General features: G+C 42.5%; 1 protein-coding gene and 1 long non-coding RNA gene across 6 annotated transcripts in view; one reads left to right on the forward strand and one right to left on the reverse strand.

Moving 5' to 3' along the window:
* Positions 1–23,168, forward strand: part of IQSEC3 (IQ motif and Sec7 domain ArfGEF 3) — a 97,588-nt gene that overhangs the window by 16,377 nt on the left and 58,043 nt on the right. The gene's annotated exons all lie outside the window — the stretch shown is intronic.
* LOC137474817 (uncharacterized) overlaps positions 15,266–23,168 on the reverse strand; it is a 55,471-nt gene continuing 47,568 nt past the window's right edge. For both annotated transcript variants that reach the window (XR_010999510.1, XR_010999511.1), the window contains 2 exons: positions 21,013–21,199; positions 15,266–18,764 (listed from right to left, as the gene is read on the reverse strand). This is a non-coding gene — a long non-coding RNA (uncharacterized lncRNA). The remainder of the gene's footprint in view (positions 18,765–21,012; positions 21,200–23,168) is intronic.

The raw sequence follows: 23,168 nt of genomic DNA on the forward strand, positions 1-23,168 counted from the left end.
GGCGAGTTTCGCATTCTCAAATGTGCGAGTATTGCTTGATCCCAGAGGTTCACAATTACCTCACAGCTTATGGAATTTCAAATGGAGCATATTAGTGGAGGAGCCTCTGGATTTGTCTTTGAGGACCAACCTCCAGATGCATTTGAATTTCAGTTTGGTAAGATTGTACAATTTAATTTTTTCTTTCTTCTTGTATTCTCCTGTATTCTCCATTTCCTTCCATTAGTAACAATTCTACATCTTACCTTTCATTTGAGTACTCCTTGGATTAATGTAAAAGCCCTAACTTTATTAGTTGCCAAGGCAGAATTGGGATGCCCAAACCCCATTTTAACACTCCCCATCCACCTCTGGTATTTCCATCACACTGTTTCCTCTTTTGTTTTGCTCCCTGAAAGTTTTTCTTCCTATGAATCTCCCATTGGTCAAAACCATCACATAGCTAGAAAGATAGAGGAATTTCATCTGAGGTCAAACAGTAAATGTGAGTGTCATTCCCTTGATCTTTTTGAGAAGCAGAGGCTACCACAGTCTTTTTGAACCATCAGAAGCAAGAGAAAGGCTGAGGAAGGTGAAGGAAATGCTGGCATCTCCTAATTTCATTTTGACACTTGGAGCTCTCAGTATCAGCTGTAAAAAAGTCACTGCCTCTAGTTCCTTGCAGACAAAAGCAGCTGTGCTGTAGATGTCTAGTGGCAAAAATCCACAGCACTTGTATACTGTGTGCACTGCAGGCAGCAAAACCTTTTCCAACAAACTTGGAGCCTCCAGCAAAAGAGCAAAAGAAAAGATACCAGAACTAAAAAATGTCACAGAAAGAGAGCAAAAGAAAGCAAGAATATTATACAAGTCTTAATTAGTGTAAAAATAAAGTGTGATAGCTGGAACTCAATGACCCTGGAAAGCAAGCCAAGCTGTCCAGGGGAGAGTGAGGAGTAAAAAACACAGATAAGGTGTGGAACAGCAATAAAGAATGCAACAAATGCTTTGGGTTTAGAATCTCCCAGAAGACAAATGGAAGAAAGGCACAGACTTACATATGCACAATCAAAGTAACCCCTCCCCAGCCATAACACCTCAGCAGCCCACAGTTAAGGAACCTGTCTATTCCTGGGTATCCACAGAATTTTGTTCAGGGCACTTTGCACATGAAAAGATCAACCTGTTGAGTTGGACTTAGCTGGATGGTCTGCATCTTTCATATCTACACAGAGACTATGAAATATTGAGTAGTATATAAAAGAAAAAAAACCCAACCCTATAAAGACTCAAAACACCACTACTACTTCTCTACTTGCTAAATTCTCATTGACACCTCCTGGCCTCAGCTGGGGTTTAGCTTCTAAAAGTTGAGTCAGTCTAGTTGTTGACATACCTTCAGAGGTTTAAGAGTTCAGCTGTGGATTATGGAGAAGAGAATGATAAGAAAGGTCACAAATAATTGTCTTTCCCATTTTAAGGATCATGACAGAAAATTTCAGGCTATGACACTGAACTGTTGAGTGAACATCAAAGAATATCCTTCCAACCTCTAATATCTTATCCATTCTAGCTAGCCACTGTTAGATTTCCAGAATCAGTGTAATATGGAGCTGTACACAGATGTGAAAGTTCAATTCACCCTTAGTCTCTTTGCTATTTAATATTCCTAAGGAAAATCAGGCATGCATTTCCTTTCTTTATGGCCCTCAGCAGTACCCAGCCCCATAGGTCATCCATCCTCAGAGCATCCCTTTGATACAACCAGACAATACCACCTACTCCAAGCATGCTCTCAAGGTGCCCATGACCATTCCAATGGATTCTACTTCTCTTCCTCTATGATCCCAGATCTATGGTCTGCTAGAGGCTTTGGTTTGCACTTTACAGGGGCTCTTACACAGTAGTGCAATTAAATTTCCCTGTGTTTTAAATAGTTGTGTGAACTTTATCAGGGCAATTCTTAGCATTCCTCGCTTGCACTGAAGCAGTAGCTGAAGCAGTTAAGAAATCCTCTCCCTCTATACCCTGCCTTAACAAGGTTTTTCAGAAGCACTATTCCCCTTAGAAGAAAGAGTTTTTGAATTAAGGAGTTCAGAGCATATGTAATTGGAAACAGTTCCATCAAATAATGGCTGTAGACTGGAATTCCCCTCTTGCCCTGAGGGACATAGTACTTTTTTTTTTCAACTCAGAAGAATGTGAATTTCCATTTACAGAATCCTTTTTCTTTCTGAGCACTCAGATTGACCATTATTTTTCACTGAGACATGGCTGCCTCTGGGACAGAAGACAGCAGTTCCCTGTAATCAGAATTGCCATTTATTCCACAAAATCTGTTGTACAGGTGTTGGGCTGGTGAACTGAAACCAGGCTGTTATTGGTGCCCTGGTGATTTTTGTTAACCAAATGGAGTTTGACAGAAGACTCCGTGTTTAGACACACAGAACAATAACAACAACAAAAATCCATTTAATCTTATCAGGAGTTCAAGTAGCTTCAGAATTCCATCTTCCTGGGGGCACTGAGCCTTACAGCACCATGCCATGGCTCAGGTGCAGTGGTGCCTCAGAAGGAAGGGTACCACTTATTGCAATATCCCCTTCAGTTTTTGCTGGAAGTCTTCAATCCAGCTGCATGCCCAGAATGACTCACTTATAACAGCCAAGGAAGTTTCTTCACCTGTGGGCCTACTGCATATAGCTAAACAGACCTTTCCAACTCGATGAAGGAGGTCTAAGAACTGCAGTAAAAACTTGACACGCTCTTTCTGCTTTGGACTCACTTTGAATATGACCTTGCTGTGAGTTTTATCATTCTAAACACCAGGATCTTACTCCAATTCTTTCCAAAGGAGAGAAGCATGCCTTTGAACATGGCAAGGATACAACACAAGTAATGCCCAATCTTATCCCTAAAACATTTCTAAGTGCCAGTCTTGAACTAGCTGAGCCTCAATCTGTGCCTGTTTCCACATTTTTTCTTATATAAAGGCTCCTAATGCTGCAGTTAACACTTGTGAAAGGAAACAGAGCTATCAAACACAAATGAAAGGGTAATTTCCCTTTTTCTAATCCAATCAGCTGCAACAACACAGTCAGAAGTGCACAAAGGCTAGTGCAAAGTGATGAAGAATCACAGAGAAGCTTATGGAGGTCTAAAAGCAGTAGAATGGCATGCTCTTGAAGGAGCTCACAAAATCCAGCCTGTACACTTGCTTTAGGGCAGTGAAATAATTTTAAGGAAACCAGATATCTTTCAAGGAACATTGGTTTCTGAGGATTTGCTGCAGTCATGTGTGGTATCTTTAGCTTACCTGCAAGCAGGGCAGCTCGTAGTTCTTATCCAAAATGGCTTACTGATCTGAGCATTTATTTGCAAAGAGAGTTCTGTTCAAAGGCAAAGAAACTGTCTTCTCAGGGGCTCACAGTGGAGCAGCACATCTCAAATTTGGAATCTGAACAGCAGTGTTCCCATCTGGTCTGAATGACTTTAAAATGTTCAGACTTCCAAAGTCACCAGGACATTTCAGGTGCTCAGTTTTCATTAACACTTATGCAAAAAGAGCAGTTAGATCTTCCCAGAATTACTTAAATCCTTAAATAATCTTCCAGTATATATTGCAAGAGAAAGTGTTTAGATATTCCTGGCTCAAAGCTCCTCCTCATACAGCTCTGCAGCATACTGACTGCCAGATCGCACCTAATAGATGGGTAGGCATTCAGTGGCACTCCCTCTATTTTTCTCTCCCCACTACCTGCCTCATAAAGCACTTAGGGGATTACTGGGACTATTTTAAAAGTTGCCTATATTTCTTATTCTGAACAGCTGCTCTACCTTGATTTTATGAAATATGTTAGTAGTGCCACAGAGGAAAAGGACTTCACTGCTTTCTTTGACCAGCCATGTCCCTCACACTGGCTGAAGACTCAAGACCCTCAAGTTTAGCATCCAGGCATTAATTTTTATCTCTTTCACATCTTCTCCAGCAATCAGGTTTCTAACACCTCCCCCTCCTCAATACAAATGCAGTCACATTTGTATCCATGGTCACCACTACCGAATGAGAAAGTGTTATGCCCTGGATCAGTGAATAGTTTTCTAGTGTCTTTCTCATATCTATGGCACAGTGTCACGGTTTGACGGTGGTGCAATGCCAGTGCACCCATGAAAATATCCTTCTCTCAAATGAGTGCTGTGAGATGCGACCAGAAACAGAGCAGTGCAGGCTCAAGCTTAAAAATAAAGAAAATAACTTTATTAACCTACAACTATAATAAAAGACATACACAGAATTCCTTCCAAAACATTCCTCCTCCCCCCCACCCAATTTCCAACAAAACACAGTGAGACAAAACCCTAGATTCCTGATCAAGTTTTCACCCCTCAGATAATTAATTCTCAGTCCATCAAGGCAGAGAGGAGTCTCTCTTGCACCATAGTCTCCACAGGAAACACAATTGCCACCTCTTGTGTTTCCATGTCACACATGGCACCGCCCGGAGAAAGTCTGCCTTTGTGACATCCTCCATGTAACAGTGCTCTCACTGCCCTGCATGGACTGAAACTGCTCATAGGGTTCCTTTAAGGATGCTTTGCCAAGGACCAAAAGAACAACAGCTCAGTTTCTCATTTTCGGGACAACAGCCCCCCCATTTTCTTCTCCCCTGGGGGCTGAGAGTCTCAAGAACAGAGATCTTCTTCTTTCCTGAAGACAGAGAGCACCACCACACCCTCCTCAACTTTTCTCTGTTCACTCCACTCCTGCACATACAATCACTGCAGCCAGTCACTCTCTTGGCTCAAACCATTGCATCCCCCTAAGAATGCAGTCTCTGTTGTAGGAGAAATTGGTTCAGTCTATGGCTATACAAGAAAAGTCCAGCCAAGGCCACTCCATCATCTCCTCCCACCTAGGATTTCTTCTTCTAACATCTCAGGTCCCAGGCTGTCTCTCTTCTCTTTCAGATCAAGGAGGATTAATGTTTCGCAAAGCTTTCTTTGTCCAAGAAGGGGTTAAAAGTCTCGGGTTCCCAGGACTGCTGAAATCTCGGCTGCCCAGAACTCCCACAGCCGGGCACCTTCCACCCCCTCTTCTCTTTCTCCTCTGCTGGCATACTGCCAGCACATGATATCAAATTTCCAGGTGAACAAAGACATCTCTGTTTCTCTCCACCCTTCTGTCCAGCCCAGATCCAGTCCGTCAGCCCCTGGCCTACCTCTCCTAGGCCGCATGGCTTCCCATCCTGCACCCAGCCTGTGGCTGGGCAGGGTAGAGTCTGCACTCTTCACTGACCAGAACAAAAGAGACAGTTCCCCTGGGCGTTCTCTGCTTTTAACACCCTGTGTTCTCAGAGGCGTGCCCATGTCTTCAGTGGTTACACCAGGTGTCAATATTCAAATCTGACCACTGATTGGTTTGACCCCAACGTCCTGAGAAAACTCACTTCCCTGTCAAACCAGGACACATGGGAACAGATCAGAATGCCAGCAGATGGGATGGGTGTGGGAGAGAAGGTGAGTGTCTTCACAGGCAGTTCTGAACCGTACTAACACCCTTTTACAGGAAAGTAGACTTCATTTCTCAGGTGAGGTTCAGCCACCCTAAGCCAAGCTGGATCATGCTGCTAAATGAGGGAGAAAACACTGCACTCAGTCCATGATGATGGGATTGTGCTACCGGAATAACAGCATCTAGTGGCTAGTCTCCAAGAAGATAAGTTAGAATTCTGAATTCCTTTCTACTGAGCACAAGCATAAGTTTTTTGTAATCTCCCTCTGGCAACATTTGAGAATATTTATGGACACTAAAACTGGCTAAGAAACCACCCACACATTTTCAGTGTATGATAAGGTCTCATGAGAACCTGTATCTTTCAATAAAATGAGATGCTTTAGAATCAGCAAGCTGTTTTTTGTTCCTAGATTGTTCATTGGAAGGTCATTAAAAAACCCCAACATTTAAAAGTATTTTAGTGTTCCTTCTGAGCCAAACAAGCACTTCTTGTCAGAAGGCTATTTGGATTCTAGCAATTTTTGACTAGTTGTTGCTTAATGAATTGTCATTTAGACAATACCCTGAATACTTTGACTTCTTTTGCTTTACTCAGAAGTGATAATGGGTCATGGCATCTTTGGAGCAAGCTGTCAGAAAGCAACTCAACAATTTTACCTCTAATTGGACCCCTTAACAGAGCAAGGAAACTTCCTACTCATTATTCCAAGAATAGCAACAATGCCTTTTGAAAGAGGATTAGCAGAGTATTCAAGTGTGCCAGTACTCCTCAACTCTGAAAGCTCCTCCATTGATGCCAAGCGGCAAGATTAGTCTGCAGGAGGGAGCCTGCACGGCACTGATGTGGTGGTGTTCAGCATGGGTGACATAAGTTGCAATGGGGTGAAAACTCATAGTGATTCCATGTGAGCAAGCACAGTTATAGCAAATCCTACTGGCAGGCTGAGCAGAAGAATTCCCATCTGCAAAAGCTAGCAAATTCCTCGAACGTAAAACCAAAGACAAGGCAAAATGCTAGGACAACATGGAAGGAGGGAAAAAAGCTGCTTTCCGTTCTATGCACGTGGTACAACTTGTCGCTTTCATGTTCCTTCCTCATACTGTGAGTTCCACATAAAGGAATATGTGTTGGGATCAAGCACAGAAGAGGATAAACCTTATTATTTGAGGGCTGTATTTTGTTTGTGTGAGTTGTTTTACAAGGAGAAAATGTCTCAAATGCTTATGTGGAAATTTGTTGGTATTTGTTCCTGTTGGCTGGCTGAAATTCCTATTTTGCTGGCTCTCCATTTTATTTTTCCCTTTGCTTGTAGCACCTTTTAGGGAGGATCAGTTAGTAAAAGAGATTTGGTGTTGCCTGTTAGGGCATGCTGTAACTTTTCAGTTTGATCATTTTATTATATCAACCCAAATTAAGTCTATTACTTATGCTGCACTTCCTTCTTCTTGAGATATTTTCTGCTTGAATGGAAGCAGGCAAGGTGTAAGGACATAATTTTTTATGATACCGTGAAATAGACTCAAGTTCTAGACAACCCCTTTATCTCTGGTTTTCTTTGAGCGTATGTGCCATCTGCTTTTTTTGCAGTATAGTAGAATAGAAGGAGAATGTTTGGTTTAAGTAAACTTGGAAACTGGAAGAAATAATCCTAATAAGACCTACACATTCTCACAGGGATCTTTTATCTCAATCAGGAAAAGGTTCTTTCTCCATAAGAAGACATTAGGGCCTCCCCTTCTCTACTCTCAACCTACAAGCAGACGTTTAGCTTTGTGCTGCTGCAAGGCTTCCATGAGCTTCAGGGGTGATTCCAACAGAAAGGCATTGCTTGCTTTGTGTGCTGAGGAATCACTGGAGGTTCTCACTGCATTATTGAGGTTCTGTGTTGTCTTCTGGAAAGGAGGAGACTGGTTAAAAGTCAGTGAAGCTGGCTGTTAGTAACAAGTGAGCAGCACAGGTCAGCTTCATTCTTGTTCTTGTGGTTTTATTAGTGAGGTGAACCATTTCATTCCAGTTCATTTTGTGTTGCCTTTGCTACTTGCAATGAATGGCTTGCTTTGCTCAGCCTGTAAGCCCAGGTTTCTACTGCTCAGGTTCAAGGCTTTTCAATGGTAATGTGAGCTCATTTGCTATCCCACTGGCAGGTTACATAGCGTCTCCAGCCCTGTCAGAGCAAGAAAAATGCCTAATCCACACAGACACGGCATAATGCTTTTGAGACAGACATACTCTACTTGAACCACAGTTTAGGTTATGTAGTACAGCACCAGGACTCAGATGTCATTCTTGTCACAGAGAGGTGCCCAGTTCTATTCTCTGTGCTGACTACCCAGTAAAGTAACTTACTTTAGGGGAGAGACCTTTAGGGGAGCTACTGGGCAGAAGTGGCTTGCACTCTGTTCTATGGGAAATTTCTTCTTTATTTAAAGAGTCTTTTTGGTCTGCAAAGCATCACAAATCAGGGCAGAAGAAGGAGTATGGGAGGGCTAGATTTGACAGCTACAAGGTTTATCAGTTAAGTGTAGGTTGTTTCTGTCTTTTAATCAGCACACAGCTTTTTCACCCCCTGACTTGTTTAATTCTTTGTGCTGGTTTCTTTCTCTCCTGTGAAATGAATTCTTTTGGCTCCTGTTCAATATGGTGTTAAGTGCCTACTTAATCCTTTGCAGTAGTTTAAGTTGCTGAATAGAGAGGAAGCTTGGGTTATTGCTTAGAAACCAGGACTGAGCTGTTAGAAAGGTAGGAGCTTCATGCTACAGCCAGGCTTGCCATGTGACAGTGGACAAATTGCATTGCCTGGTTTCACTTCAGCTTTCTCCTGTGTGCACAGGTGAGCATTACTCATTCCCCTTTCAGGGGGTAGCATGAGGGGTCTACCAGTGGGGTTTGGGGAGGGCTTTGAGAATGCTGTCTTTGAAGGATGAACATTGTTGCTGCAGTGAGTGCTGGATGGCTGGACACGTTTGACAGCACTCTGTGGAGCAAAAAAAAAGAGTGGGACTGTGCTTTGTAACAAAGAGAAGACAGTTTCTGAGACAGCTTTTGAAGCTCATTTCTATACATAATTTTAATATATTTTAATTTAGACACAATACAAGTTGCCACAACTTCAGAAGTTAGAGTTGGGCATGAATCAGGCAGATGTACTGGAACATTCCTAGCGCTGTCCCAAAGCCAGCACTGAGATATGGAACTTGAGAGCCTCAGATAAGGAGAATCACATACTGTACTTAACAACTCCATTTTCTCTTAGAGGAGTTTTGGTGGAGCAGTTTGACTTACAAACACTGTTTGATGAGAGAACTCTCAGGAGGGCAGTTTTAAATTGCTTACACCTAATTCCTGGTATTCCAGCGGCTCAAAGCAACAAATATAGGTGACAAAACAACTTCCTCTCCCAACAGGTGGAAGATGGAGCCTGAAAAGAGGCAAGGCTTGTAAGAGAAGGGCCAAGAAAAAAAAAGCAGAGAGAGCATTTTTCTTGTCTCTGATAAAGACTGATATTAATTTTGGTATTTTTTATGTTTTGATGATTACATCTGTAGAGATGTATGACACTCCAAATGCAATGGTACGATTTGCCAGTGAGAATACTAAGAAAAATATGTGGAGGCTTAAATTCAGATCCAGCTTAGCACTTTTGCAGTTAAGTTTTTTGGATTTAGAGCTCATTTGGGAAGGGAGAGAGGCATAGGTTCAAGTTCCCACTGATTCAGAGCAAAGGTTTTCCTCTCCAGTCACTCAGAATTAGGCAAAAGAGGAACACAGCTTACTCAGTCTTCCACATGCCATATCAACAGTTGGAAAAGCCTGTTATGCAGGTCATTTATACAACCATCAGCGGTCTCCTTTTCGCCCTCTGCACACTCCTGAGAGGATGATGTAAAACAAGATACGAGATAACTAAACACAGAGATCATTCCTACTGCTCTTTTCCTTTCAAATGGAATTTAGCCCTGCTGAGAAGTTCAGAGTTGACATCACTGTGGTCTGAAATTTCCTGTTTACCTCAGAAAACAAGTATAGCACAGGCTGTGGTGGCTCAGGCTTCCATGGAGTGCCTCAGCAAATCATCATCACCTCTCACACAAAGGGATGCACCACAGGAGCACAGGGCTGTGTTCCTGCCTCCCCCATCACTTCCCTCATTCAAAGTGTCTTCAGTTCAAGAATCAAAGATCTTTCCAGACACTCCTAAATAATGTTCCTGCCACCACAAGAGGTTCATTGATCTCAGTGAGGAAGTGGACAAGTACCTATTTTTTTTTTTTTTCCTGAAAGTGATATACTCACCCACCACTTGCTACTGCCAACTGTGCCTGCTCTCAGCATCAACTTGGGACACAGTAAGTCAGGTAGGACTTGGTAATACTAGCACACAGACTGAAGAAAGATTAAGTGGGACAGCTGACATCTCTCTTGCTGTTGTTTCAGTCTTTTTGGGGCTCGTACTGGGTGAGATTGACTCAGTTGGTTGGGGCATGGTGTTAGCAACATCAAGGTTACGGGCTCAACCCCCATGTAGGCCATTCACTTAAGAGCTGGACTCGATGATCCTTGTGGGTGCCTTCCAACTCAGTATTCTATGATCTGGAAATAAATATTATGCATTGTGGATTATATGTGAGCCATGGATTTTTCAGAATTGTATGCCTTTCACACATAATCTCTCTCTAAACCCACGCTCTAGAAATATTCAGGATAAAATCATTAGGGGCTTTTAAGATCAGGCTGTCGATTCTGCCACCCACAGTAAAATATCCCCATTTGAAAGTGTTTAGTTACAAATGTAAAAAGATTGAAGACAGGGAGGACAACATATGCATTGCTATGAGAGGTTGCTGTGCAAGAAGCCATATTGTTTATTGATTCTCCCACTTGCAATGGCAATAAATTACATTTCTCATGCTACAGACAGAAGAATAAGATCTGTTCATAAGTAAGAAGAGCTTTCATTTGGATGCAGATAGTTAGCATTTGAGTCAGGGCAACCCTTAAGAGCTGAATTGGCTGGGATTCACTGCATGAGACTTGAAATCAGATTATATACAAACTCAGTGGAAATACTGTTTTAGTGGGAGCTGGAGGAGATCCCAGATGAATAACAATCAGATTCCCTTTCAACCCTTGCTCTTGGACAGCTGCTTCTTTTGTATGTGCTGGGAAAGATTAAAAAGTTTGGAAACAGTATCCATATGGTGCCTCATCACAGTTCTGGAGCATTCTCTGTCCTTCTCACTGCACAGAGGTGCTAGTAGTTTAGTAAGGCCAAGGTTTGGCATTCAGGAGTATGATGTTAAAGGATTGTGTATAGCCAGCCAGGGTACATTCTGTTTCAATCAAACCCATTCTGCCTTGGAAAAACTTAAAGGACAAAGGATGATTAGATGTAGAATCGATGCCTACACAAGCAAGTAGGTGGTCAAAGACACTGCAAGCTTTATTTACCCTTCTTTGTCTGGCATATTGACAGCAGTTAATTATATGTTTCCTCTGAAAAGAGGAAGAATTCCATAGAGGCCTCCAAACTCCTCCCTTAGATTCTGTACCTTGGACTCGACATTGAGGTCTTGCTGTGTGTCATGGGAAAATTTTCAATCCTCTGGAATCCTTACAGGTTTTTTGCTAATGGGGAATCTCTCAGTACATGTATGTTCTCCTTACATTTTATTTATGGGATAACTTCTAATATGGTTAACCTTTGCTAGAATCTCTGATCCTGTGACAAACCAACTGCTCCAGGCAGCACCTTAACAATGGTACCTGAAACATGCAGTGGAGTAATGGCCAACAGATACACCCCCATGGCTGACACAGGAAAAAAAAACAAACTATTTTTTTCTCTACTGATGCCTTTTATACAATTCAGCACTGCTTTGCAAAGAGACTTGAGTTGTCCTGTGGCAAGAATAACTATGAGATCTCAATAAATGCTAAAAAAGCATGGTCCATTCAAGTGCAGATATATATCTATATCTCCATATCTATATCTGAATGTTAGCCATCATTGGTATCTTATTCTGAGATAGGGCGTGGATGAACAATTACAGTATACAAGGCTAAGAAGAGATGCCTTCTCCATTTTTGTGGTAATTTTTCCCAGTTTTGCTGCACCAGAAAGAGTATAAAATAATCCAACTCCTGCAACTAAGACCAACCTAAAATGTCATTGTCTTGATAAATTGACTTGACAGAACATTGTATGTCCTACTAGTTATAAATCTCAGGAATTATTGAACAGTTAAGATGGGCAAAGGGAACAACTTTCATACATTTTCCAAATCTTAGAACACCTCATTAATTCCATCTGTTCTTCTGCAACTTTAGCAAGGTCACGATTTTATGAAGCTGTGAAATCTCCTCTTAACTGAAACCCAAGTATCTGTGATGGTAATGTGCTGAGCATTCAAGTTGCGTCCTCTCCCCATTTGCCTCGGTGCCAAATGGTACTTTCTTTCCAGGGCAACTACTTATGCAAATACAGCTGCTCTTGGTGTCAGCCAGCTGCTGTGTCCACAACCAGCCTCAAACACTGCCTGCTTTCCATATGTCAGAGCATGGTGGAAGCATGTGGGTGTGTGTGAAAGGGAAATGGGCAAAATAAATTTCCTCTGAAGCAGTGGTGACTATTGCTATCTGTCCCTTGAGGCATTAGAGCCAGCTCTGCAACTGGGCCTGCACTTTTCCTCTGCTCTTCTCTTTCCCACAGCAGAAGCAGCTCAGCTCTCCATCATTAGGGAACAGCACCATTTAGCTTGGGTATGCTAGCAAGCAACCTATGTCCAGTTGGGCATTTATAATTCTCCTTGTGGTCCTTCCCCATTAGGAAATCACTTTCAGTTATGAGGTCACTGATGCAGCAGCCCCAGATTCCTGTAGGTGTGGTCGTAATTGGGTTTCCAGAGCCAAGGCCCCAAACCAGAGCTCTAAAGCCTTCTGCAAGCCAAGCCCTGAACTTCCCTCACTACAGACAATGGTTAGAGATTTGTGTCAAGCCTCAATAGCAGCGCTGGGGCAGCTCAGCCCTTGGCAGGAGGACTTACTGCACAGAACAATCCTGAAAATCCTTGCTGAGTGTGCAGAACAATATCACCATTGACATTTAGTGCATCAGCCCAGCGTGGTAGGAACGAGCTTTTCAGCTTGTCTTTAATTGCTGGTGCAATTCACTGTCATGCTGTGCTGGTATCAAGCGTGGAACCCAGAGCTACCTGTGGGGGCATAGATCTGCAGGCGTATCAGCAGCACATCTGGCCATGCAGTGCTGGCCAGGGACAGGTCTGCAGCAGACAGTGCTGCCACGGGGCACAGAGAACTCAGAGGTGAGCTATGGATGGAACCAATTTGCATATTTATAAGATTCTGCATTACTGAACAGCACTCCTTAATTTACTTTTGTGTCGTTCTCCCGTGCTAGGGACACTTTGATTTTAGCCTCTGGAAAATTCCAGTGTGTCCTAGATTGCAAGGCAAGATGTATTCAATTGTCATCTGTTAGATGTGTGGAAGTTATCTTCTCGTAATTGGGCAGTTTTCTTTATCTCTTCCACAAACCAATTCTCCCCCCCGGGGAGACATCTGCTGTTAGTGGTCTATTGAATGTCACTGCCTGACTGATAAAAATTACATCATCACATTGGGAGATGCTCTGCCCGGAGGGAGGAGCCAAGCATTTCTACCTAGATATAATCTTGAGTTTCTGGAACACCAGCACAGCTTTTTCTGCACTGGATTTCCCAGAGGAACAGCTGCCTCTTCCACTGCCTCTTCAGAGGAAGACTGCACCCTTTTCTGCAGGATCACTGCTCCAACAGAACCACACCTGACACTCCAGGAGGACTGCAGCCACAATTCCCAATTGGACTGCTGCCAACACCCTGACCAACAGGGTGTCAGGTTGTATTCTGACTCTGTCAGTGTTGTATTGGTTCACCGCATTGTTTATTTTATCTTTTTATTTTCTTCCCTAATAAAGAACTGCTATTCCTGCTCCCATATTTGTGCCTGAGAGCCCCCCTTAATTTCAAATTTATAACAATTTGGAGGGAGGGGGTCTACTTTTTTTTTTTCCATTTTCAGGGGAGGCTCCTGCCTTCCTTAGCAGACACCTGTCTTTCCAAACCAAGACACAGGGCTTTCTTCCTGTACTAAGGGGTTAAGCATGAGTGAGAAGCCAGTAAAAAGTGTAAGCTTGATTAAAAACAGATCAAATACTCAGTCATAATAAAAATCCTTTTACTGAGTCCAATTCTGACACATTCAAAAAGTAAAAATAATTTATTCTTACTGAGGAAGAGACCTAAATTCCGTTTATATCACAGTCTCAGTAATTATGAAAGGGGTTGCCAATTCCACAAACACAAGCCTTTCGCTTTTTTTTTAGTGTTCATACATATTGGCCCAAAATAGGAGAGAAGAAAAAAGGTGTTTGCTCTGCTAGCAGAGCATTCAGACAGAGTGCTGGTTCTGGATTTCTTCAGAAGGACCATATACTCATTGGTATGAGGCTGACAAACTATAATTATTATATGAAGTACTGGAGAGGATTTGGAGATTGCTTATCAGTATAATTAAATGTGAGCTTTTGTGAGCTATTTCCACTTTATATAGTTATAAATCTATTATTTGAACAAAGGTCCTTTGCCTAGTACAAAATAGAAGAGGTATGAAAAGATGTTTTGAACTGCAGATCTCTATCAGCATGCATTTGCTGACATGTAATTATTCCATTACATATATAACCTTTTAAAAAAGATTGCATTGTAGTTGGAAGTGAGGGATGTTGTCTTGGAAAAGGTCACATGTTATCTTGGAAAAATAGCTTGCTATTAAGAAATTATTTGACACAGTTTCTGTTTATGGTAATTATTTAACTGAAATTATTTCAGGAACTTACACAAACTCCCCCTCACACATGCTTTGGATTTTTAGCAGCTTCCTAGTTGTGATATCTGAAGTATAGTTTTGGCTACAACTTATGAAACCTCTGCTCACTGAAGTGAGTGCTGTGTGTGTCACTAGAGAATCCCCTCCACATGATCAGATGTGTACACACACACAGAATATCAGACTGCTCTTTATACAGTAGCTGCTTTTCCTGAGTGCCACTACTCAGCCTATTAGCAAGCCAAAGAAAATGATGTTGTGGCTTGTCTAGCACAAAAAGTCATCAACCATTTCCACCACTGACAGAGGATCTGAAGAGGCTGAAGGCGCACATTGGATTGCATAGCCCAACATACAGTGTTTCCTCCTCCCATGGCCACTTTGGCCTCTTCCTTTTTGTGCTTACAGGCACCAATCCAATTAGCAGACAGCCATGCCAATTTAAATGGAGTGAATGGACTCCCAACTGACACGTGATTCAACAATATTTCAATCCCTCTAGCAGCTAATGACAAACTCTCTTCTCCCCAGAAAGTTTTTTCATGAAAATTGATTATCAAGTACTATCATCTCCTTCATCCCTGTTCCTACTGTCCCTTAGGAAAGAATAGCAAGAAAAGAAACTTCCAAGTGAATCACTTCCACTGGGCACATAGGAGGGGAACAAGAGAAGCATCCCCCATAAACCCAAAGAGTATTTCATCAACAATTCTGTAAGAGACACCAACACAGCAACATCAGAGATATAAGTACCCCTCTATAGAGAGTTAGCTAGCTTTTCCCAGGCCGTCCAAATGTCCCAAATTGGACTGTTTTGTTTTGTCCAATTTAAGTACTATTTCCAAATCCCTTCAAGCTGCTATCTTTTATGAAGGCACTGCATGTGCAAGCAATACATTACATTTAATTACTTTAAGGATCAAACTTTATACAGTAGATATTTGATCTTAAGTTTCCTCTTATGGACAATTTCTCTCATCTAGACTGCCTCTGGTTATAATAGAATTCGTACACTGATAAATTGAGGGTGAGTTGATCCTCCTTCGTTCGCCTTGTTATTTAATCCTATCGTAGCTGAAGCATCAAGAGCCACAAAACTGCACAAAGTAATGCCCTAGCTAGCATGAGAAATGCTGAAAGTGGGGTCCAAAACCTGGCCCCAGACTTTGTTTCTGGCTTATATCAGTCAGACTGGATCCAGAAGCCAGTATGGACTCTCTCCCTGCAGTTGATTCCTGAGCACATCCCATTCCTTTTCCCACTCTTGCCCATTTCCAGCATGTAGGAAAACCTGGCAGTTCCCCCAACCTGGCAGACCTGGTAGACTTAACAAATGGATGAGATTTCCTTCAAGGTTTTCTGGGTAATAAAATGGACTTAGCAGCAGCAATTTTCATTGAATACAGTGACAGGTAACATCTTTATGTCAAGTAGCCTGTCACAAAGAGAAAACCATGTATTTAGGTCCATGGCAGAGGAACAGACCCTGCTGAGCCCTAATATGAGGCCACAGTTCATTTTCACCATTTACCAGACACATTGCTGACTTTGATCCCAAGCCCAACACTGCCACCTTACATTGGTGGCATGTACACCATATATCACTACGTGCTCAGACCCTCTTTGTACACATCCGCATGTCTACTACTCATGTTCTTTGTACTGAAATTGGTACAAAGCACCACAATTTCTTTCTTAAATCCATGCACCCATCTGCCAGTCATGCCACATTTCCCCCCCAAGAATTTCTTCAAGGTAAAAGTGAAGATGAAGAGAAGAAATCCCTGCCGCTTATATGGGCTAAAGTAAGCTGAGAAACCAACTGTTCAGGAAGATATGGCATTAATCTCCCCATCCCTAGAAGCAGATGGTGATAAATGAATGGCACATTTGACATATCAGTTGTAGTCACCCAATGAGTTAACCAAAAAGAGATCAGATCACAGCAGCATTGGCTCAGAACCTCTTCCTCCAACACAGGAAATTCCATTACCCCAGCACAGTGCTTTGTGCTTATCCTTCCAAGCTGTGCTGTTCTGAAAACTCCACAATAGCTCAGAGACACACATTTGCGTCAGAGTGTCACATTGGATTGTCACTTTCCAAACAGTAGTGTATGCATATGTTATTTTATTCTAGCAAGGACAATTTCTTTTAAGACATTTTATAGGGTCTCTAAAATCGAGTGAGAAACTGTAAATACTGTAGCAATGGGAATCCCATCTTCATTGAATCCCCAAGCACTAAAAAAAAAGAAAATTATAGTAATGCTATGCAAAGGATGTATGACTTTAAATGAATTTTTGTACCAAAAAAAGAAGATTATGATTAAGTAGGTGCTAGGTTAAGTTTTAGAGGATGAGTACTGATCTTTCAATAATCAAATATATAGAGAAATATAATGGAATAAGACATTTTCTCCAACACTCATGAGATGATCAAAGCAAGCCAAGTTCCAGACTACAAAACATATTTTATTTTTCATTTTTGGCAGGCAAGCAGAGAGAATAGATGCTCCTCTCAAGTTCCCCCCGCTTCCTCCCTCCTAGCATGACTTTGAGTGGTGGAGAGAAGGAAGAACAGCTTTGAGAATTCTGAAGAGCTGTAGAATGATAGGCACTCAGGTGGAGTGAAAGAGGGGCTGCCGAGCATCCTGGCTAGGCTGGGCATGTCTGTATATGTTGTACATTTATCCATTGTGCTGCCACTGCACAGTGGGGTTCCTTCATCAGTTTGTTTTTGTTAGGTAGGACTGTGTTCTGGAATTTATACAGCATCAAGACACATCTTCATTTTTGTCATGCAATTAACTAGATATGGAAGCCTGTGGAGTGTTATAGGCAGAACTAGACAGGCACTGGTCTGAAATAAGTTATGAAACTGCTTGATTCCTGAATCCCAGCAACACTCAGGTTGTGATTGTAGTAGTTGCTGGGAATGTAAAAAAATTAAATGATAGTGATGCCTAAAGATTTTTGGCTTTTTATATTTTTTATATATTTGTAGCTTTGTAGATTGCTAATGCATGGCTGTAGCTCCTACTAATTTTACTACCCTTTCCCCCTACATTATGGAACAATAAGCTAACCTTCTAACTACATTCCTGAAATATTATGTAGTCTTATTCCAAGAAGAGAACCAACTATAAGAACGTTCTGTTTTCCAACCAGAATCTGGAAAGACAAAATAAAGTGGGGCAAAGAAGCCCCTGGACCAATTCCAAAGGGGCAGTACCCAACGAAATATTACCTAACCAACTACTCTCCTAACTGGACAATATATGATAGGTATAATAATCAACTAACCTTATAAAAATGGTAGACTTACTGTACCACATGCAGGTTTTGCCATATTGTGTACCTGAAGGCTTTCAAGTAAAGGTTTGCTTTTATATTATCATTCTAACATTGTTTGGGAAGGTTTGTTCTATTTCCAGGCAACAATAGTTTAGGGCTTGTTGCACCCCTACACTTCAATATCTTGGTTACTAAGGCCCATGCCCCTTAACACAGAATTTTCTCAGTCAGTCACTTTTGTGGTTCTGGTTTGTATAACTGTTTTTCTGAGATAGCCAACATCAAATGTTCAAGAGGAAAGAATAATAAAGAGTTATGGGCTTTCTAATGCTGATAAGTTTGAGTCCTACACATTTGCTTTGGGAAGGATCTGCATTAAGTACTCTAATAGGATAATCTTTAAAATGCCCAGTTCCCCTCTGAATCTTATCAAATTCTTGCTGTCAACAGTATCCCGTAAGAATGAGAAGGCCATCAGCTTTACAGGAACTTAATGAACTTAAATTCCAGAAATTACATTGAATTTCTTTTTAATCATGTATGTTTCCTTACTATATGAAGCCTGTCCATACTAAACCGCCTACAAAACACTAGTCTTATGCCCTACAATTGAGATGAGCCATTAAGACAGCTAGAAAGTTTTGTGCTATTCTGCAGTGAAGAGTGAAGAAGTTGGGAGAAGCAGCTACTTGTTAGACAGTACTCTTGGAAACAGTGCCTTTTTGAGATCTCATTTCAACTCTCAATATCAGGTTGACTGGAGTCAAAAATAGATCTCTCACAGAAGGGAGGTGATAGAAGGAGTAAGGTCTGCAGCTAACCTTAGCTAGGTTTTTTCACAGCTCCATTGGTAGGTAGAAGTAGCATTGAGCTATATTTTGGGAGATCAGAGGACTGCAACTGGCCTTTCATTAACTTAGCATTGCTAAACAGTTCCTGTTTGTGGTTCTCCTGTGCTCATCTTACGAAAGATAACAACCAGTAAAACTTCATCTGAGATGACTTCAGTTCTTCTTTGACTCTTTCCGCCTTTAATCTTCCCCTCCTAGGCCATGATTTTCTGCGACTCCATCTGTTCTCTTGGCAGCTATCTGAAAAAAGATAAGATAGAGACAAGTGGCAAAAGACTCCAGGAAAGCTGAGATATCCAGCACTGAAACCAGTGACTTTTGGTCAAAGTCTCTTGCTTTTCTTCAAAAGGTGGAGTTTTAAAGAGAAACCAGAAAGGCTGCATGAGTTGGACTAGTTATTTACTGATAGAACATTGCTTGATTCAGTATTGTCAGATTTCTAAGAACTGCTGTGCGCTTGGGCCAAGGGCAAGGCTGCTGGATATGCAGGCCAGTAGGGCTCAAAGATCAGAATCCAGGGGCTGGTAGGTATGGGCAGTGGGATAACCCAGTGATCTTCATTTATGGAGCATGCCAGTCCTACATGACTTACCAGAGCAGTGGGATGGATGCAGGGGTGTTGCACCATGGCAGAGAGAAGTACACTCTGTGTACTCGTACTGAGAACAATTTTCATTCTGTCTTGTTTTGGCATTTCTTGTAGTCTAAAATCATCCATGCAGAAAAACACAGAGCTTCTCTTTATCTTTGGGAACAGGCCACACAGGATATATGTTTAATTAAAGCTGACTGCTGGAGAGCAGGGAGCACAACCATTTTCCATATGATGTCTGGGGGTTTGCTTTTGTGGGGGTGCAGGAGAACAAAAAGAAGTTAGGTTTGTTTACCATAATACAGCTCTCATCAGATGGGCATCTCTATTTCAAGGCAGCTCTGATCAGTGCTAAACTAGTGGGCACTGATGTTTAGGGGGCAACACTGACTGAGCAGAAAGCCCCAAGCACTTGTCCAAAGGGAAGATAGAGGATTTTAGGAAATCCTCTAAGAATTTTAGGAAAGTTTTCTCCATTTGGCCCTGTGATATGCAAGCTACAGAGAATTTTTGGACCTCAGTTGTTGTTCCCTCTACAATGCCAGTTTTTAAGAAAGAGAAAAAAAGCTTATCTCCTTGGGATCCATTGATGAAAGACCAAGGCAGCATGAGTCATGGAGCCCCTTTGCAGCACAGTCCAACTTTCTGAGAAGCCAGAAAGGTAGAGCTAACTCCTGAGCTCACTAGACAGCTTGTGTTAGCCAGGAGGTTTGGCACAAGCCTCTCTAAAGCTCATCACAGAGCAGGAATTGCTGTGGCTGGACAGTTCATTCACAGATACCCCTATCGAGGCTGCAGGCAGCTGGCTGCATGACACCTCTTGTCAGGAGCAATGTTAAAGACAACTGAATAAAATTCAGTCAGCTGTTTTCTCTCAGAGGAGAGAGGGCTAATGTTTCAATTGACAGCATGGGTAACTTCTTGGCCAAGCTATCTCTGCATTTAAGATAGGTCTGGACTGTCAAATCCTTGCCTCTGGAGCTTGCATCCCAGCTAGATGGAGCAAGGCACTGACAGGCTCAGGCTGTTCTCAGTCCTCCCTTTGCATCTGTGCTTACCCTTATCCTCTGCTGCTCCTCCACACACTGGTCTCATAGTGCTGGCAGCAATTACCCCAGCATTCCTCCTCCTCCTCTCCCTGAGCCCCTTCCTCTTTTGTGCCACCCAGCTCACCCAGAACACCTTTTCTTCTCGCTGGTTTTCCCTTCCAAGCTTTCATCAGTATACAGCCCAAGAGATAATAATTTGTTTATTTTTAAAGCAATGCATTGGAAAAGAACTGTTCAACAGTATCCTGGTAGATGGGGAGAAATTATCTCCACAATCACCTGCCTGATCAGCCTATGATAGTGTGTGCTTAATTTCAGTCTCTGCAACGGTTTGAGGAAGGCAAAGTAGAGGATGTACAGAAAAATGCAGGCAAAAAAACAGGCCCTGAACCCACCCTCTTAATTGGTTGACCATTGCCACCTACCATAAGTATTTAAAAAGAAACAAAATTACAGATCTGCACTCCAAAGTAGTGAGTGAAGTTACATTGCCTCTCTCCCTATTTTTCAAAGGCTAAAACAAGACTCATGCTTTCTGAGGTTTTAACTCCTCAGAGGCCACATATTCAAGTTATGTAGCCTTTCTGGCTTATGAAGTAAGATTTGTTTTAAAACACATCAAAAAGACAGCATAGAGAGGAAAAGAAAAAAACAACAAACTACCATCAAAAGTATTATCCTGATTTATGACAGATACTAAACATCTCAAGGCTCACTTCAAACCTCAAACTTGCAAAAGCTGACAAAACCACAGGATGATAAAATCCAGGTAGCCACCAGACACTACAACCCTGGCAGACCCTCTTGAATCACAGCAACAAAAATAACATCTTACCTGAAGACTTCACAGCATTCGGAAAACAGCTGCTTTCCTGGATCACTTCCTTGAGGCTTAGAAGTGGCAATGATGCTCTAGGACACTTACCTTTTCCACCCAGATGAGAGCTGCTTTGTCCTGATAACAATTAACACACAGCATCTTAAGGTGGGATGGGTGAACTTCTTCCACAGGTTAACCCTCTCCCTGCTCCTGTCTGAGTGCTATGATGCAAAAGTGAGGGCTTGGGTTTGAAAAATATCAGATATGAGCAGGATCAAGAGATGGAAAGAAAGAAGAAAATTAAAAGGAGCAGTCTCCAAGGTGGAACCCAGTCCCTGTGGTGTATGCCATCACAAAAGAGAAAGAGAAGGAAGTGGTAGAAGAAGAGTGCAAACAGCCCTAGAGCTCCAAATTCTCCTGGGCATTTGACAAACTTGGATTTAATAGGAATAATAAGATACTCCTCCCTGCTTCCAGTCACAGGAAGAGCTTTTGGTACAGTCTTGGAATACCCATTTTCATTTCATATATTTGCCTCCATCAGGCAGTATCTGCTCCTCACCACCTCCCTGGTGGGGTTCTCCATGACAGTCATCTCCCTTGGAGTGGGACTCAAGGATCCCAAATGGCCTGGAGGCAGATTTCTGCCTTTGAGCATGATCAGCATCTGGTGACGGTAATTAAGGGGCACAACTATTCCAGAGATCTTACGATCTCAGAGGTTCAAGACAACTCTGCTTTGGGCAGAAAACACCCAACGCTGGTGTTGAGCACACATAAGAAACCGTGAGAATAAGAGTCAAGAGCTGACTGCAGCTGCAGTGCTCAGAGTGTGCCCACTCTGATAAGGATCTGAGAGATGTTTTTTTCTTAAAACGCCCACAGGAGACTGAGCCTAAAGTCCTGAAACTTCACACCACTCTTCCTTTCCCAGTTTCCCTTTTCTTTATGTTTCTACCATGATAATTAACTACCAAGGCATTTCATCTATATACAAGCTTCCATTTCTCAGTTTTTTGTCCATCCTTGTCCCTTCTTCCTTTTCCCTGTGTTTCCTCTCTCTCTTGTTTGCTTTCTCCGTGCACAATTAGGATTTGAAGTTGTGCATCTGCTGTTTGAATAAAAGCAGAGAACAGTGTAGTTCATATAGGGAAATGCTTGAATTAGAAATGGCTGAAATGTGGGGTGTCTATTTTTTTAAAGATTCTGTTTGGTAGTTGTTGAAGGCTCTGGAGCACAAGTCTTATGAGGAGCAGCTGAGAGCACTGAAGAAAAGGAGGCTGAGTGACCTTATCACTCACCACAACTCTCTGAAAGGGGGTTGTAGCCAGGTGGGGGTTGGTCACTTCTCCCCAGTAACAAGACAAGAGGAAATGGCCTGAAGTTACACCAGGGGAGGTTTAGATTGGTTATTATGAAAAATTTCTTTACTGAAGGGGTGGTCAGGCATTGGATCAGGCTTCCCAGGGAAGTGGTGAAGTTACCATCCCTGAAGGCAAAAGACACGTAGACGTGATGCTAAGGGACATGGTTTAGTGGTGGGCTTGGCTGTGTTGCGTTAATGGTTGGACTCAATGATCTCAAGGGTCTTTTTCAATATAAGTGACTGTTTGTAAATGAGCAGTGCAATAGGATGTAGGAGCTGGAGTGTTTGTGTGAGCCTGCTTGAATACAGACTCAAATATGATCCCAGCACTTGCCCAGTCTCTCACACTCTCGCTGTCAGTGATGGAGGGGAAGCAGGCTGCAGCCGCTGTGGGAAGAATTCACCATCACTGTGAGGCTTCGTCTCCTGCTGCCTTCTCCTACCGTGAGTGAAGCTCTGCTTGTGGCAGCGTCCCTTGCACCACCCTTGCACCGCCTTGTGGCAGCGTCACCCTGCCCGCCCCGGAGCCGCCAGCGTCCCTGCCGGCTGTGACCGGCCCTGCATGGACGGGGATGGGGCTCAGCGGGCGGGAGCGGACGCGCTGGGCCTTGTGTGCTTGCGTGGGGTCGGCGCCCTTGTTGTCCTTCGTTTGCCTGGTTGTACGTACACACACTGGTAGAAAACTGCCGTTAGTCCTTTTCCCATGTCTTTGGCTGAAAGCCCCTCAAGTTCAAAGTCGGAATAATTCAGAGGGAAGGGGGTCATATTCTCCATTCCAAGGGAGGCTCCCACCTTCCTTGGCAGACACCTGTC

Source organism: Anomalospiza imberbis, chromosome 5 (genome assembly GCF_031753505.1).
Source record: "Anomalospiza imberbis isolate Cuckoo-Finch-1a 21T00152 chromosome 5, ASM3175350v1, whole genome shotgun sequence".
Classification (NCBI taxonomy): Eukaryota; Metazoa; Chordata; class Aves; order Passeriformes; family Viduidae; genus Anomalospiza; species Anomalospiza imberbis.